General features: G+C 27.5%; 1 protein-coding gene across 2 annotated transcripts in view; it reads left to right on the forward strand.

Moving 5' to 3' along the window:
• Nucleotides 1–17696, forward strand: part of LOC125826403 (deSI-like protein At4g17486) — a 554011-nt gene that overhangs the window by 59700 nt on the left and 476615 nt on the right. The window lies entirely within an intron of this gene.

A 17696-nucleotide genomic window follows, 5' to 3' on the forward strand; every position in this document is an offset into this window, starting at 1 on the left:
TTATCTTGAGATAAGTTATCCAATATACACACTATTATATAAATTGTAAGATAAGTTATTCCTAACATGACAATAAAATAAGACACAAAACTTTTATCTCATCACTATTTTATTATTTGTTTGAACTAATTTTGTTTTAACTAAACATACCTTAGTTTCTAATTAAGTGTTCTATTAGATAATTAAATTAATCACATAAAATATATTATTTCATTTAATTATTTGTGTTCTTTTCAATAAGTCATAAAATTTCAAACATATTTTACATAAGGTTATTGTGTATAATTAAATACCTGATATATCCCTTCGTCTACTTTTTATGTATTCACGATTGACTTATCACACTCCTTAAGAAACAATAAATAAAATGATAATTTTACTATATCACTTTTGAGTATGATAAATTAATAAGTTCAATGCATATAAAATGACTATAGTTTATAAGGATTAATTAAGAACTAATTAATAAATTATTTTTTTAGTTTTGTAAACTAAACAAGTATTCCTTTTGTCTATTTTTATTTATCGAATATTGATTTGATACATTATTCAAAAAGCAATAAATTCAACTTTTGTGAAATTTATTAAAAATTGACTATAGTTAACAATAAAATAAATTAAAAATTAACATGTAATTTTAATATAATAAAAAAGAAAAATATATAATAGACAAATAAAAACAAACCGCGAGATAATAAGATGAAGTGTGTTCTCTTTTTTAACAATCCTCTAGTGTTTGACCTCTGACCGGTATCGAACAAAACCATTTAATGGTATTGGCTGATTGAACTTCTTTTCATCTTTTTTTTTTCAAGTTTTTTTCTTTTTATCTTTTTCTGTTAGTCACTGTTACCTGGGTAAAGGGGCTTTTTTTCTGCTAAAAAGAAAAAGAATCGACTTTATTTAGGTCTTATGATTTATTTGGAAATATTTCTTTTTTATACATCACATGGTTAAGTTCTTTTATACCCGTGCAACCTTTATTTTTTGTTTAATTAACAAGCAAAAAATTAAATGTAGCATTTTTGTTTTATTTTACGTGATCCGTTTCAAAGTAAAAGTCGTGAGTTAGTTTTTTATGTTGAATTAGACTCTAAATTCATTTGTTTACATCATATCAGAGTCATCTTCATTGAATCTGATGTGCGTCATTGGATCAAACAGTGATACTCCTGATAAAGAATGTACAAATACGAGTTTGATGGGGGAAGTGTTAATGAGATTTATCACACATCAGATTGGAACAAGAACCATGAGATTGAATTAGGTTCAAGATCAATTTCTTTACACGGTATCATAGCATGGTCCATCCCAACTATTATGTACCAATCTTGGTCCCATATTGAATTACTGGCTCACAAGATGTCAAGCACGGGCGTGAGATTCAAGAGTCACACATCGAATGAAAAAATGATGAATGGTCTTCTTATACATCGTTGGACAATCCTCCATTCATGAGCTAATTTTTTAAATTGAGTCAAATCAAATCCATCTCTTTATGGAGGGGCGGACAAATCCCCTCAAGCGGAAACTATATTGTATATGCTAGGTTAAATTTCTTTTTTCTATCTACCCACACATAGTACATGTTGTTCTTAATTTCTTCATATGTTTACTTCTTTATATTTTTAAGTCCCTTATTTAAATTCACTTAATAAAAATTCTACCTATGTTATTTTACAATTACTTATAAATTCATTGAAATGTAATAAAAATAAAACACAATATTTGGCCTCATAATTATAATTGGTTAAAAAAGATGCTAGGAACATCCATAGAAAACAAGAAAATGACCCACAAGCACCAAAGGATGTGAAATGAATTATGTGCAACAATATCCTTAACCAATAAGATTCAAACAAATTGCCAATAATGAAAGGGAAATGCACATTGGTAAATTAATATATGATTGCAATTAATAGACACTTTTTTTTCTTGGCCAACATTCCCAACTTCAATTGCTATTTGCCCATTTGAATTTGTCCCTACAACCATCTCCCTAAGGCTCCACTCTTTAGTCTTTTCTTTGTGAAAAGAAATTTTGTACTTATTTAATAATAATATCATGTAAATAATTTTTACATCATCAATATACATTATTATCGAAGATCTATTGAAAACACTCCTTCAATTTCTATAAGGCGGTCTTGTAAAAGAATAATTTAATAAAAAAATATGTTTTATATTTCAAAAAAAAAATCAAAACATCTGACTGAAAATATATAAGTATTGATTTACCGCGTCATAATATATTTGTTGGTATAATGAGATATACTACCAAATGAATCTACAAGTACTAGTAAGTGAACTACTTAAATTGAGGGGGCAATATAACTATATGTGACCAATAATTGTACATACTAAGGCAACTTTGTGGAACAATATATGAGAGTTTGCTAGAAAGTCTCAATCAAATAATTTGACATACTTACGAGTTTGTAGAACAAAGGTCACCATTAAGGACAACTAAGATAGATGTGGCCAATGAAGCAAAAAACGAAATGTTATATCAAGAAATAGACATTTCACTCCATAAATAATTAAACCAATTCACATGTTTTTGTCACTTAAATACATGAATTGATGAGAAAAGGAGTCAATTTTTTATATTTGAAAATTGATATGATGAAATTTTCTATTTCATTTGAAAAAGTAAAATAAACCGTTGTAATTTATAATCTAAAGATTGAATAACTTGGTTTTGAACTAAGCCGATTAGAGTAGAATTATGTAAATATTAGTAATACATGTATTAATTATATAGGTATAAATTATGTGGATATTAGCTTTTCCATCTACTATATTGTATAAAATAATGCATAAATTTCATCATAAACTTATACATATATAAATTAGTCATGTGAATTCTAAATTTTAAAAAAATCAACCATCATATTAATTTTATATATAAATAACTTATATTCTAAGTAGTTAACAAGTGTTTTATAACTTAATAAGAAAATAATACAAAAGTAAGTTCTCTCTTTTCGAACTATCATACTATCCCTAAGGGGTCGTTCGGTAGATGGGTAAGAAATAAGTTTTTCTTATATTATTTTCCCTATAACTTATATAGTGTTTGATAAGTGGGTAAGAAATAAGTTACTCTCTTGTTTATATACCCCTTAACATCTTTTAAGTGATTTTTTTCAACCCTCCCATCACCAGCCCAGTTGAAGACTGAGTGTTGTTGAGTCACACGCATTTTCATTCGTCCACGTGTACATTAACAAAATTTCTAATTAATTGCTTAAATCTCCATAATAATTGTTTTTTTTTAAAATATTGAGCCAAAAATTAAACCCAACAATGAATTTACTTCTCAATATACAAACTATAATTCAAATTTTAATTGCATTTTCAGTTTAGTTATACGATACCACCTTCCTCAAAAAATTTAAAAATTATTTGCATAAAAATGAAAAATTATTAATGAATTGGGAGAAATCTCCATAGTTAATCGTTTGCCAACAATATCTTCAAATTTTTTTAACGGAAGTCAACTTCATTCTGATTACGCTTTAAACTGATAGATTTAATAATCTTATTTGATGTCAAAAATGGTGGGTGAATCAAACACCAAAAATTTTGTAAAAAAAGAAAGAAACGATTAAAAATAGAAAAGAAAAGAAGAAGAAGAAATGTGGAAGAAGTTATATTTGGAAGTAATTGTTTACTTGAACTAAATGAAAAGAATAAAAAAGAGAAAGAGTTATGAGAAGAGAAAAAAAAAATGAAGAAGAAGATAGAAAAAGAAATATAGAGAGAGAAAAGTTAATTCAAAATAAAATATTTAAAAATTAGTAAAATAAGTTGTTAAGTATGTTATCCAATAAAAATATGACATGTGTCAGTTTTTTGGTGTCTTTTCCTTTCTCACGCGCTTATGAAAAGTTGGTGATACAAATTTTGCCACGTTAACTCTTTAAGGGGTAATTAAATTCAATTCAAATTAAATTAGGGGGTATATAAACACCTGTGTAGTTTAAGTACTAAAATAAGTTTTTGTGCCAAGTTCAGGGGGGATTTTATGTCTTTTTCCTAAAATTAATACAAAGTTTGGTTAACAATTTAGAAACTATTATAACTAATACATATACAAATTATGAGGTAATCCATGTCTTATGCATAATAGAAGGTGAAATAATCAATACTTACATACCTAATGTGTATATAATATATATATCAACCCACAATCATAGTTAATCGACATTACTAATACATGTATAATTCAATCAAGTTTCAAAAAACGACCCCCCTAAGGGACGAGGGGTAATGGGGGCGGGAGACAAGGAAGGGTGGTGATCACGTGGGTCAAAGAAAGTAAAACGCCCTTAAATTCCCAGAACTCACGTGCCTCATACCACAACCATGTCGTGCTGGTAGACACGTGGTCTCACGTATCACTCCATTTCCTGTTTTTTTTTTTAATAAAGCATAAATATGAATTTTAATTTTATTTACTTACCTCTTAAGCAATTTATTTAAATTTTATAAAACTACGAAATAAGTTATTTTGCAATTAATCATTAAAAAAAATAATGTTATTGTTATCCTATATTATGAATGTGATAAAAAAAATATAAATTACCAATATAAGTAAAATATTTACATCAAATTTTAATATAATGAATAAATAAAAATAAACGATTAAGATATTGTGAACAACTAATATATGACGAAAAAAATATATTCCTTCTGTCTCAATTTATGTGACACATTTCTGATTTCAAAATTTAAATAAATTTATCTTTAATAGTAAATTAACAATTTCTCAATCATACTCTCGAAAAATGAAATGTATCACTTAAATCGGAAAGACGGAGTAACAAGAAAACAGAACTGGTGGGGTCGCACTTCCCATACAGCTCGTCCGTGTCCTCTTGTCTCAATATTACCCGACAAGAACTATACCTACAATCATTTGAACTCCTCTGCTAATCCTTAACTTTTCTCACGTGATGTTCTCGCGCGTGATCTTCAACCATAATTTCCTTTTCTCTTGTGTTTTACTATTTGTGAGTGAAAGAAGAAGGAAAAAATAAAAGTTGAACAAAAATAAATACTAGTGAAATTTGTATTTCAAATTTAGAAATAAGTTAATGCACTTTTCAGTATTAATTCTAGCTTATTAAATTCCAAATAACATAATTCTTTTTAAAAATCCATCAGTGGATTTAAGAGGGTAAAATGTATGCATATTCATTATCTCATGGAGGTAGATATATTGATTTCAAAAGATCTTCTTTAAATGCAACAATTCTGGATACTAAAAAGAAAAATACAGCGGGTAACAAGCAATTTTCTTAATTAAAATCTTCTTATTACGAGATCAATAGGGCTCAAGAAATATAAACGCATAATACATAAATATGTCCTTTTATCTTGACTTCAACTGTCATTTATGTCGTCCAAGTTTGGATATGTATAAGTAGATACTAAAGCATGTATAAATCTGGACAAGTAAACACACTAATTATCCTAACATGATATAATACACGTAAAACGTCATATAAGAGATAAAATTTCCATGTAGATCGCCACACAAGACGAATAAGCTAATTAGTTTGTTTATGCACTAATATGAATTGAAGTCAAATTGAAAAGCACGCTTATGTGTTGTGCCTGATATCAAATGGAGTTGAATAATTTAGACAAAATGAGCGTGTGATATCCTAAAATCCAGGCGTGTAATATGCATGTTGTTGAACCCCTAGTAGTAATTAATTATTTAATTATTTCCTTTTTGCTTTGGAATTTTGCAATTATGGGAGGTGGCTGTCCACGTGAAGTTCAACAAGAAGCCATTAAACATGACCTAATCATTAGTGTTTCCTTAATTTTTATAGCTCTCACATTATTTAAGCCTTTAATTTAATTATGACACTATGATTCCTATAAATTAATACTATATTATACACTCCATACAATAAAAACTACCAACTCGTGGACACCTAATTATTAGTATTAGCTAATTAATCTAGCAAAGCCTATGCATTTTACTGCATAAAATAATTTTAAAGGACAATAATGGTGATACTTCTAAAGTATGGACAGTTAATTATATGAGTCGAATATCGAATTAATTAAAAATGGGATGGATCTGAAGATCACAACTCACAAGTTAGCAAAACCCTAATTAGCAATTAGAGAGGTGGGGCCAAAATAACAGTCAACAAAAATCCATCCAAATCATACTATTATTGGGAAAGATAAATCATATTGCAAAAACAATTATTGCCTGCACCATCCACTACATCAAAAATATTATTAGTGGTAATTAATTAACGAAAATAACTTAATTGTCGCTTAATATTTATTTTTAGCGACAATTAACACTCTTTGTATATGTCTCTAGAGCTTTTAGCGACATTGATTCTAGTGACACTTAACAAATACCCGTAAAGACTTAGTACTCTTTAGTAATGTCTATATTTATTGCTGCTAAAAGTTATTTTTTGTAGTGACTCAATAGATTTTTTTCTTCTATACAGTTTACAAAGTAATCATAATTAACTATTTACACTTTGGATTTTAAACACTTCTTATTTAAAAGTAATAATATTTTTAATGTTTCCAACAAAGACATTTATTTAGACTTATTATTCAATCACAATTCTTTTCGTAATTATCAAAATTACTTTAATATGAAGTTTAAGAAAATAGAGATTTTTAAAAAAAATTTAAATAAAAAATATATCAAAATATTTCTTAATTTTGTAGTCTTAGAATTAAGCAATTGTTAAAAACTCTCTTGAACTTTAAACAATTCACTTATTTTGTACTCTGAAAAAAAAAAAGGGCTTATTAATTCACTTATTTTGAACTGTGAAAAAAATCTCAATAGTTTACTTAATTTGAAATTAAAGGAGTAAGACGAACAAATTGAAAACTATGTGACAATTAATACTTCTTCTGTTCAACAACTATTAACTTGACACATATCTTAAAAAATAACAAATAATAGGGATACTATTACTATATAATCTTATGAATACATTAATAGCAGGAATAAAACGACTACAAAATGGGTAAATATTTTTTAAAATTGGACAAATATTATTGAACATATATTTTTAGTATAATGAACAAGTAAAAATAAATAAAGAGCTAAAATGGTGGAATAAAAGATACTTCTTATATTCCTATTATACCCTTAATTAATTAATTTTGAAAAATATAGTAAAACTTTTTGAAAATCTTAAATTTTTACTGTGTCAATTCAAAAGTCGACGAGTAATTAGAGACAGTGGTGGTTGATAAAAGGGAATGATTAATTAATGAATTAGTGGGGACAAGATGTCGGAAAGGTGGCGTGGGAGTTGTCCCCACGTGTTAACACAAAGACCAATAATAGATCTTCTTTCCGACAATCCCTCTTCGTTCAGTTCATGAATCATTATTATCATCATCATCTTCCCATTTCTGGGGTCCGTACGAGGCTCCTTCTCCATGTGATCTGCACGTGGCCTTGACCCACCTTCTACTTCTCTTCTTCCCATCCAATCATTGATTTCTCATCTTCTTCTTTTTTTTCCTTCTAAATCATATAGTCATTCATAATAATAATATATTCAGTATAGTTCATAAAATAAATTATTGATATAATATATCATAAATATAATAAATTATAGATGAAATAAATGACAAAAAATGAATAGACAAATCTTTAGTTATTCAGACTTTATCCTTACATTATATATATATATATATATATATATAGGTATTGGTAGAGTTATAGCCACCCCAGGGTGTCCAACTGTATATCCTTCATCGAAAAATTACTTTGTATATATATGTCAATTTTACATTTAAAGGATATATATTTAATGTAATTGGATACCCTTAACAATAGTTACATCTTTAAAGTAGTGGTAATTAATGAGTGCTCATTTGAATGAAGGAGTTCTGAATTTGAACCCCAATATAGCACAATTTTTTATTTTATTTTAACATCCATACACCATTACTTGTGGACACACTTAATAAAAGTTTTGACTGCACCACTGATTACACCTTAAAAGATGATTTTGGACAATATTTCCTTTCATTTTGTATAGTTAAATTCTTGGGGTGTATGTTATAAATTCATGATCTAATTTTACATGATGTTAGAGTAAGATCAAATGTGAACTTTGAGGAAATCAGACTATTGTGGTGTGGAAATTAGCCCTCAAAACTCCCACATCGGTGAAAAGGCCTCTATAAAACCTCTTTAAAACGTTTGAACAATCCTCCTCCTTGAGTTCACTTTTGAGAGAATTTTTTTCTTTCTTTTTCTTAGAGATTATCTTTTTCAAATGATTCTCGACTCAAAACTAAATATATGTTTAGATCTACGCATATAAAAATATATTATACATTTATTTAGAGAGAGAATTATTATATACTCCTATAATATAATATTTTTTTAATCCCTTCATTTAAATTTCTAGGTTCGTCAGAAGATAGATCTATTCATTGGCACAATATACCACTGATGATAATCATTGGTTTTTATATACATTGTTCCTGCTGCGTGCAATTTTTTGCTCTATTCGGTTTATCTTATAAACAATACATTGGTAACATTCATGGATATGGAGCAATAATGCTGAATACACTGCTTTGATGTGGAAAAAAAATTCTATATTGCTACTAATGACAGGCCTTTCATAAATATATGTAGTTTAATTAATGTAAAAAATAATAATAATAATAAAAATAAAATAAAATATATATATATATATATATATTCATTTTTATCTCAGGATTTATCGAAAGCAGTCTCCTTTCCTTTCCTGAGAGTATTGATGTGAAAATTATGGTGCGTTGGATGTGATTGTTAAAAAAAGTTAATTGAATCTTTTTTTTTTTTTGAAAAACTACTCATTTGATTGTGTTTTGTTATTGTATAAAAATATTAATTAAATTTTCAAATATTGTTTTTCAACGTCAACTTCAAGAAGTACTTGAATCTTGATTAGCTGTGTTTGTTTATTATTCTTTCACTAATACTTAATCATGTGCAATCTCTTTAAAGAGAATCGTAGGTAGAGGAGCTTTAATATAACTAAGTGTCAAGTTGTTAAAATTGCAAGATTTGATGCTTAGGGTAGCTAAATCACGCAATCATCAACTTGTTCATAGAATCAATTATTTGCTGACATTGTAAATAAGAAAAAAGTAAGAATAAACAATCAAACATCAAACAATACAAACGATTAATAACATATTAGTGAAATTTTATTAGCGAAGTTCGAAGAGGGTGGGTATATGTGGATCTTACCCCTAGCTATATATTATTATTGTTGTGTTAAAATATTAAGCTATACATACTATTGTAGTGTCAAAATATTATTTTCACTAGATCGTCGGACGCTCACGGAAAAGTAATTGTTATTCAAAGCAATGTTGAAGGGAAAAAAAAAATGCTACAGTAAATAAGTTATGATAAAAATACCGCAGAAAGGAAACAAAATTAGTAAAGATAATCAATGTAAAAATAAATAATACTATCATAATAACTACTTGTACTGGTTAGAGATCGGTATATTGACGTCTATCCTAATTCTCGATGTTTATATATTTCTATACATTTAGGGTAAAGTCCTCGACGAGCTCACGAACATGTGGCATATTTTATCTTATCACCTTCATTTCTTTCTCGGTCTACCTTTACCTATCCTTAGTCCTATCATTGTCAACCTAGCTCACACCTCCTCACTTGGATATTTGTGCTCCTCTTCACATATTTAAACAATTTAAACTTCATTTTTTGTATCTTATCTAATATCTATCACTGAAGTGACTCCTATTTTACCTTGTGTATCTTCATTTTATCTAATTTTATTTCTTTTAATATTCTCACACAATCATCGAAGAATTCTCATTTATCCTATTTCATCTTCTAAATGTAAGATAAAAATTTCTGACTTATCAACATTCAACCCCATATAACAAAGTCGATGTAGAGAGAAAAAATAATCAATGGTAACTTCATTTATCATTTAGTAATAGTACAATCTTTTTTATCGGCTAAAGTATCGCATGCATGTTTGTAAATTGCTTATTGCTCTACAACGTGTGTCTACTATCTTAGCTCTTTCTTCTAGGTATTATATTATTTTCTACTTTACATGGAGGTCACCTTTATAAAATTGAACAGTTTTATATTTAATTACAATTTGATGTTTTTGAAGAGTTTAATTTTAAAATAAAAATATTAATGAATTACAAGAAAATGATGACCTGTGAAACCAATTTATAGGATTTGTTTTCCGACAATAGCATGATTTAGACAGACAATTTCTGATTAGAAACTTTATTCCATATTTTCATGTGTATAGCATAGATGAATTCTTTAATTAATTAACAAATCTGTAATATTTAGTTATTGTAAGTTGGCAACGACTCCATTATATGTACTATTCCATATTAATTATAATAATTTATAAAATAATCTCAACTTGGCTTACTTTTTTTTTAAGTATTCAACATTTCCAGGAAATATATATACAAATTAATTTTAAAAAATATACTCACAAGACATAAAACCATTAAAATGATATGAAGCTCATAATAATGTCGGAACTTTGATTACAATAGATGATTAGTAGTAATTATTAATATATATACGTTGTTTGATAATTATTAGTATCATGATACTACCAAGAATAATAATACTTGAATTAAGACGTACGATAATTGATGTATAACTAATTAAACCACACGTTCAATAATTAAAAGTATATAAATGTTTGAAAATAATTTGAAATCAACATATTTTTTGTATATGAGAAACGAAATGTTTTATAAGTTATACTCTAATTTTTATCTGCAACCAACGTTCGATTACTAATGTTATTGGTAATATATTTTTGATACATGAAAATCAATCCTGTAAATTGCTAATTAGGAGAACTACGAAATATTCGTTTGGTAAATACTTATTCACATCGAACATTCAAGATAAGCATAATATATAGGTTTCTTGTTACTTTGAAATATTTCATCCATGTAAATGTTGATATCAAAATATAATGTATAGAGCTTTTGAATATGCTTTGATGATTAGAAAACCATCAGAATAAAACTACCTAATAGCGTAATGGCATGTTTTGTTTGAGTCAGGAATTAGATTCCCTACTATTATTGATCCAAACTATATATAATGTACTCTTTTTTCTATAAAAAAATTGTTCGATCAAACATCTTCACAAAAATTAAACGAAAAAGTAACTTTTACCCATATTTTATATATATATATAAAAAACAAATTCACTACTACTCTAAAAATAAATCCTGAACCTTCTTCTCTTGTCTCTCTGTATCTACTTTGCTTATGTTTTTTATTTACTTTGATTTTACGATAAAATAACTTTATTTATTACCTTAAAAGATTTATGTAAAAAATTATAAATTTCAAAATCTAAATCCGTTTTCAAAATTTAAAATATCAAGTTGGAGATATATGATTAAGCAAGTTCATGTGATTCCTACATGGCACACCATCATTCCCATTGAACAGCCAAAGTACAGCAACAACATACCTGTACCCACACGTGCACTCCTTTTGGTCAAACTCCCCTTTGTTTCTGCTCGATCCAGTCAACGGTCAGCACTAATACCCCCATCCACAATATGGACCTTTTTTTTTTTTTTTAATCGAACTTTAATGTGAGTATCTAACCCTCCTTGAAATAATGATAAAATTATTGTATATCTTTTTGAATTCTTATTTGATGTTCGTTCCTTATCAGAGTGTGACGCAACAAAAAATTTCACATTGGTAAGATGCTTTCTAACAAAGGCAACTCCATACACAAGGAGACTCAAACACGAGAATTCTGATTAAGAATGAATGAGTACTTATAGCACTCCACCACGACCCTTATCAATAATTAACTATTACTATTAGTCGGTCATACCCACATATTATCTATTTATTATCATACGTGGAGCAATCGTAAGGATTTCATCATAACCGTTAATCAAGATTAAATGCAATCATTAGCCGTTAATCAAGGGGATTCCCACACGTGCAATGGTGCATGTGAAACAATTGCCCAGAATTAGTGAAGTTTGTGGGCCTTCCATATCTGGCCCATGTGACAACCTTATCTGGCCCATGTGATTAACCGTTGCAAATTCCCTAATTATTTTAGGTAAAAATTAGGCAAATGACATAGTATAAGAAAGAAATTACTTCCTTTCCCTACTCTTTCATTAATTACCAAAAATCCCTTTTTTTAGTGTTTTTCGGATACATAATATAGCAGTGTGGATACTTAATATAACAGCGCGGATACTTTAATTAATAACGGGCAGATACTTAAATTATTAAGTTGTTAGCAACACAGATACTTAATTAACGGACGGATGCATAATATAGCAGCGCAGATACTTTAATTAATAACGGGCGGATACTTAAACTAATAAAGTATCCGATTAAGTTGAATTGGGGGAAAATAAGGGATTTTTGTATTTTAGTAAAAGAGTAGGGAAATATTGAAAATAGGTAAAGAAGTGTTGTGTATTTAAGTAATTTTTCCTTATTTTAGTTAATAACACTGTTTAGTTTCTTCTTAATTAGTTAAAAAAGTTGGGTTGCACGTGTGGCTGTGTACAGAGAATATATGCAACCTTGTGACATTCCAAGTTTACCCCTGTTTATTTCTGAATACATGTTAACTATTGTTAAGTTGTGAGGGTAATTTTGGGATAACAAAAGGGAGAAGGAATTTTAAAGGGAGCATGTTTGGGTTGGCAAATAATTATTTGGTAAGAAAACAATAATGTGAGTGATTAATTATTGAAGCACCCATCATGGTTGCATCATTTAATATTAATTTGAAAGATTATGGGATTATATACTTTTTACCTAATTATATTATTGATTCAAATGATGAGAAGCTATCTCATCAACTAAGTACGATTTTATTATTATTCTACTCCATTATTTTTAGAGTCTATTATACTTATATTTATGAATTTTTTCGATTTGACATCTCTATGTCATGGGCCAAATACTAATGAATTTACGCCTTGTTTGGTTATTATCAGTTGTATTGTTAGTTTAAATATAATTTTATTTTGATTGTTATTTAAATTTTATTATATCGTATCGTTTAAGTACATTGTTAAGTAAAGACAAAAAGACCATTTTGTGTAACGACCGATTTGGTGTGATCACCCGTTACCTAAATTTTTTATTCCCATTTTGTCTTGACTTATTATTTATTTGTAATTCTATTTTATCCTTTACCCAACCTTTTTACAGTCACTTTATCTGTACCTTAGTATTTTTTTTGTAGATTTATCATTCAAATTATGGATGTGTGTCATTAAGTAATGACTTAGAATCATACAATTTATCCATACATTGTATTCATTAAAACAAAATACATTATGATACAATACAATACGATACATTATAAAACAATACGTAAACATCGAAACTAAGTGTTAAAGTTTAAGGTTCCATTTTCTACTCTTGACAACTTTTTTATAACTGTAGTGATCGGCAGCTTACACGCACAGGTAAATCTAGTTTTTTTTTTAAAAAAATTTACTGAGATTTAAACCTGAAATTTCGTGATAACTAATTATTAATGGTAACTATCCTCCTATCTTTATAACTTATCTAATTATAACAAAGATATCACTTCAAGTAAAGTTCATGATGAAGTTTGAAAGAAGATTAAAAAAAGAAGCCTTTAATCCTTTTAATGGTAACCATCTTTATACAACAAATTAAAGATAACCTCTTTCATTCACTCAAAGGCAATTTTGTCTCACTTTATGTATAATTCACCCACTAAAATTCTGCTTTTTTACACGCACGCCTGAATTAATTTTGCAACTATAATATACTTCAATCGTCAATGTTTACTTGTCCATATTTAATATTGACATATTATATGTCGGAAAATTAATAGCATGTAATAATAAGAGGGTAAAATATAGATAAATCATATAATTATCTTTTATTTTAAAAATAATAATTGATCAAGTAAAAATGAATATTTATTTTTAGGAAAAATCCTTTTGGCCAGAAAATTTGGCCAGAATGGTAAAATAACATATTTCACACTATTTTATTTTACCTTTTGAACATTTTTATTCTTTTAACTTAAATACCTTTTAATTAAAAAATGAAAAAAAAAATATCAATTTGTTTTAAAATAAAAAGGATTTTATAAACTTTTTAATTTTCTAATTAAATTCTGACAAAATTTTCTGATCATTTAACATTACCCCTATTTTTAATATAATCAACAAGTAAAAATGAACGGTTTAGTACATATGAAAATTGAAAGGAGTCAACTTTTGGAAATTACTCGTAGGGTGGGCCTTAAGTAACAAATGCTTTATTTGTACTTTCAAATCATGGGTTGTTCCTTGTTACATAAAGTTAGTGAAACATAATTTGAGTGATTAAATTTATGTTTAATTAATAATGATTTTACTTTACTGTTTTAATTTCTTCTTTTGAGAGAGATATTGGAGTTATCACTCTCACGTAAAAAAGAACCATGTTCCACAACGAAGAAAAAGAAGAAAAAAAGCAAGTGAAATGATTTGTTCAAACATTGTGATATTTTTTTTGGAAAGTGCTAAATGGCCAGAAAATTTGGAAAAGTATAATATTTTTTTTATTTTAAAATAAACTGATGTTTTTTCCATTTTTTAGTTAAAATGTATTAAAGTTAAAAGGATAAGAATATTTAAAAAGTTAAAATAACATAGATAAAATATCATTCTGGCAAAAAAGATTTTTCCATTTTTTTTCATATAATATTCGATATCTACGTAGAAGTCAGACTAATTCAGATTCATGCCATGTAGGGCCCCATTAAAAAGAAAAGCATTTGTCATATCATTTTTTTTTATGTATTCTAAACTCGAACTCTAGATCTCTGATTAAGGGCTAGTGCCGTCCACATTTCACTTCTACACATAGGAAAGAGTAGTCAAGGTCCCATTTTGATTAATAATATTCCCATTACTATATGTTTGTTTAAATTAGCATAGTGATGTCAGATAGTTGATTTGCAATAAAAAGGTTTTATCTTTTTATCAATCCATGCTTTGATGATTATACCATTTGTTCTCTTTCCAATATTGCTTCATTACGAATAAGTTAATTTTTGAAGAGGATGTTAGAGGAACAATAACGTTATTTTCCTGTAATTTATAGATTAGAATTTGAGCCATAAAGTTAATTACGAATATTTTTTACCGTATAAACGATCTATATCATATCCCTCAAGATACCATCATTTTTCCAATTATGCCTGGACATAGAATGCTTGATACATCATATTTTCTTTTTTTTCCTAATGAATTTAAGTTAATTTAAGGGCCATATAGTGTAAATATATTCTATGAAAAAATTATTGAAAAATGATATTTAGGATCATCTTCAAATCTTTGGAGTATGATACAAAAATTGGTAGTATGAGTAGGACAAGGTGTCCAATCAAACTTTGAGATAATGCCTACGTTTGCAAAAAATTAGCAATGGTGCTTCCATTAACATGAGCAACCTCCTTCTCCACTTCATTTCGAACACATCATGTCATATGACAAATTGATTAATTAGTTTGAAACTTATTTCAACCACTAAAAAATATTAGTGCAATTATTTTAAGATTGAGCTAGATATTTCTTGTAAATCATGCACTAGTGTCTATTCATATTGAGTTCAAAATGAGAATATTTTATCATTGAATTCGTTTTGAATTCCTTGTATTATTCTCATTATGTATGTAAAGGAGGAGTGTATGAAATGAAAATCTTATATATGGTTCTAAAATTGAGATTCTTTCAATTGCTCAACTGATTGACCAATATACATAACAACATATCTTGTATATACCGATAGTATACATAGTTTTTACATTATTAGTGTAATTCATAGCAATCAAAAACTTTTTTTTCACATTTTTAACATCTTTAGCTAGCAACCACATGTGATTAAGTTACAATAAGACCAAACTATGCTAATTGGTTATGAATTTTGATTGTGACAATTAGTTCATCATGAATAGTTTTGGACAATAATATTGATTGATAGATGATTATCTTGTCAATATTTGAAGAGTTAAAAATAGTAATTTACTTGTAGAGGTCTATATAATTAAAATAAAATATATAGTACTTGAGTTGATTGATTTTTTTTTTATCTACAAGTATATATAATTTAGTAGGTATGCCGTCAAATAAATTAGAGGAAAGGTTTAAAATAGTCCATTATCTTTGAGTTTAGACTCAAAATAGTCTTATTTCTTTTTAGTGGTGCATTAACAGTCATGATTCTTTCATGTGTTGTTATCTCCTTTTTGGTGCTACTATATTGCTATCAGATTGTTGGTGGATATGATGCTGCAACTATATTGCGTTCTCATGTGGTGTTCCTCTGTTTCATTTTCAAGTGTTGTTGCTCTCAAGTGTTGTATTGTTCTAAATCCGTAGGTGTTGCGGTGTTGTCAATATACTGTACTTTTGGAGTTATTTTTTATGCATTTTCAAGTGTTTTGAACTTTAAAATGATGTACTTTTTTTTCTGGTGTTGCTACTATGCTGCACTTCTTAGGGGTCGTTTGGTGTAATGGATAAGGGAAGTTAATTCCGGGATAAATTTTAAGTACCCTTTATTTCCTTGTTTGGTTGAAAAGCTTGGGATAACTTATCCCAGGATTATGAATTAGTACCGGGATAAGTTATCCCTCACATTGGGTGGTATAGTAATCCCGGAATAACTTGTCCCGGGATAAAATAGGTAAATGACAAATATATCCCTTTACATCCTTTTTATACATCATTTTTCACATTTATTTATATTTACATTATTTTTAATATCATGTATAATAATATTTACTACTTCTTATTTTTATGATAATCATTCATATTTTTCTATTAAAAAATTACACTATATAAACATAATTTTTATTTGACTAATTCTTATGTATATTTTATTTTGATTTCTCATAAATTTTCTTCTCTTTAATAAACTAAAGAGGGAAGTTCTATTTTTAAGCTAAATAAAAAAAAGTTATATTTTTAAATACACATGGTACTTATCATGGGAATACATAAACAAAAATATTAATGTTAAATAAAACAAAAGTTTTATTTTAAAAAATAAATAATTAAAGCTCGCAAAGAAAATTTAAAAAATTAAATGAAGTGAATGGTAATTTTGTAAACAAACAACTTGTTCTTAAAATTTATCAATATATATTATTTTGAATACAACAAACCAAACACTCAATAACAAATAATCCCAGCACAACTTATCCCATCATAACTAATCCATCATAACTTATCCCAACATAACTTATCCCCTCATAACTCATTTTCAAACCAAACGACCCCTCATATTGCTCTTTATTTTTTGGTATTTTGATATCTCTTTACCTCTAAAATCATGTTATCTTTGTGCCTTTCTAGTATGTTAGTGTCGTCTTCAACTTAACCATTCATTCAGAAGGTGCTAATACAATTGAAAACTAAAATCTGAAATCAATCTAGGTGAATTGAAAATATATTTTTTTCTCGAAAAAGTATGAAACTTTATAGAATAAGTAGGCTCTCGGTTACCCTTCTTTCCTTTACTTTCGTTTATTTAGCGAGGAAAACTAATGAACCAAAATATAGTCTATGCAATTCTTATTTTCCTTCAAAATTGCAAGAAGCCCCAAATCACAGAA

This window comes from Solanum verrucosum, unplaced genomic scaffold, assembly GCF_900185275.1.
Source record: "Solanum verrucosum unplaced genomic scaffold, falcon-dt-bn FXZP01000060.1, whole genome shotgun sequence".
In the NCBI taxonomy this organism is placed as follows: domain Eukaryota; kingdom Viridiplantae; phylum Streptophyta; class Magnoliopsida; order Solanales; family Solanaceae; genus Solanum; species Solanum verrucosum.